At 37.6% G+C, this 2,441-nt stretch overlaps 1 pseudogene; it reads right to left on the bottom strand.

Moving 5' to 3' along the window:
* Nucleotides 1-1,728, bottom strand: part of LOC102763607 — a 66,555-nt pseudogene extending 64,827 nt beyond the window's left edge.
* Between the last annotated feature and the right edge of the window lie 713 nt (nucleotides 1,729-2,441).

The following is a 2,441-nucleotide window of genomic DNA, read 5'->3' as shown; positions in this document are numbered from 1 at the left end:
TAGCCAGAGCAGAGCTCTCACAAATATAACCTGGGGAAAATGAGGGGGAAATCTCTATCTAGGGGAAATGTCCGCAAGAGGTGGCAAGGAATTAAAGGATTTATTTTTCTAGTTCATGCATTTTTTGTTCCATTTTCACCTTTTACTTTTATTTATTTTTATTTTTTAAAATATATTTGCATTGATTTCAGTGAAGAAGGAAGAGGGAGAGATAGAAACATCAGTGATGAGAGAGAATCATTAGTCTGAGGGCTGAACACCCCACGCTGGGGATTAAGCCCACAACCCCAGACATGTGCCCTGACTGGGAATCCAACCAAGACCTCCTGATTAATAGGTTGACACACAATCACTGAGCCATGCCTGGTGGGCTACCTTCTACTTAAAAAAAAAAAAGGTAAGAAATAATACTATTATCCATGAAAACCCTGCTATATTCCAGGAAACACTGTTATTTGGGAACTCTTATTTCATTGTGCCAATTTTACTGAAGAAAGTTTAAAATTCAGAAAAGTTAAGGAACCTTACCAAGGTCACACAGATAATAATATCAATTCTGGGACTTCACATTTCATCTGGAATTAATTTTTTTACTAAACATTTCAAAGGGATTCAGACACTGTAAATTAAGTTAACCACTGCTCTGAGAATGCTCTAACGACGTAGGTACACGCTAATAGGAAATGTTTGGGGTGTGTGCGCGTGTGTGCACGCCCTATTATTTTTGTATGTATTAAGGAGCAGCAGTATCCTGTGCTTTTTATCCATGGAATCACAGTTTCACAGAAGTGGAGAAGTGTGTGCTCCACTTCACTGATGAGCGTTTGGAGGCCTCTGCGATTATGAAAATGGGCCCTGAATAAGAATAATAAGCTCTCTGCTAATTGCCTAGACTTAATAGAGTTTGGTACAATTTGAAGATGCGTATCAATAAAATAACTCCAAAGATCAAATCTGTATTACACACCTATGTACAGAGAGATATCTGTGCTTTGGCCAAAGAAACTTAGTGAAATGATACATTTCCGGAAAGAATTGTCACATAGTGCTAAAATGGAACTCATCCTTATCAGGTCTAATTGAGGCATTGTATTGATAAATATCACAGTCCATGATTTCTCTGTATAGTAATCCTAAAAGCTTCCTTAATACCAATCGCTGCACCATCTCCAAATGTAACATGAAGTATAAAAAGCGTGGTTTCTGACGCCATTAAACCATGACTTTTGTTTGTTTATTTTGATCTTCCATTATTCCTTTAAATGTACACTTTGGCCATCTTGTCCTTTTTCTTCTAGTTGAAAATTAAAATAGGTCTATTTAATTGTTTTGCTTTCTACGTTTCATTTATAAGACTGTTATCTAAAAACCATTCTTATGTTCCCTTGGAATAAAACTATCATTAAACTTCACCTAGTGAAGAGTGCAGTGGGGGTGAGGGGATGGGAAGGTGGATGATTGGCCTTATCTCTCCCTGTTTACTTTGTTTGTGAATTCTAGCTGGTTTTTAAGACACCTGGGGTCTAAGCAGATACTAGGAGCAGAAACAAAGGGATGCACCAGGAGACATGATTTGGCTAATGATGGATAGGTACTATTGTAAGCTAGCTTCATTATCTCCGAGCCTGGAGGATCTGAGAGTGAACCCTTTTTTCTAATGGGCATATCCGTGGATTCTTCAGGTTCCCCGGCTTCCCAGGGGGCATCTCTGTTCGTGATGCTCTTCATGCTCATTTCACACAGACTCCTGCTCTTGGACGCCCATGAAATTCTTTGGCAGAACTTAAAACAACTCCATCCCAGCAGTTTCTCTCTATGGCACACATTTAGTTCACCAGAAATATAAACACATCTCTTGCCCAATAAACTCTGGGATCCAAGCAAATTCCAACATAGTTATCTCTCTCCTGTTGCCAAAGGTTGCTTTTGCTCTTTTAAGTATAATCCAACGACAGGGGAAACATTCTGTTATTTCTGGGGGTTCCACAAAGCTCCCTCTCTTGGCTTATGATAAGGAAATATTCAACTGCCCATTTGGGAAGGAGTATAGAAACTCATAGAATGGCAAAAGCTGTCTGGAAAAATCTCTTCTTATTCATATATTTTTAATGTTCTGTTCCAATAGAGGATCTAATAATTGTGGAATCAAATCCTGTTTGTTTGTTTGTTTGTTTTTTCTTTTACAAATTCTTCTGGTGGCAATTCCCTTCATCCTCACTTTTATCTTAATATTAGTATACCTTTTGCGGCACCATCCTTGAAACTACTATTGCAATAGTTCAATTTTTACAGTTTGGTACACAATAAAAAATACTTTTAATGATCAACACAAACTTGAATCTCTCCAATAAATTCTAATCAGGTGCCTTTTATAGGCTATGATAGGTTAACCTTACAATTGAAAGACACCAGTGATCATCTTGTTAGAATTATATTCTGTA

The sequence above is a fragment of the Myotis davidii genome, unplaced genomic scaffold, assembly GCF_000327345.1.
Source record: "Myotis davidii unplaced genomic scaffold, ASM32734v1 scaffold140, whole genome shotgun sequence".
NCBI classification, from domain to species: domain Eukaryota; kingdom Metazoa; phylum Chordata; class Mammalia; order Chiroptera; family Vespertilionidae; genus Myotis; species Myotis davidii.
This window is presented reverse-complemented; position numbering and strand designations above follow the sequence as displayed.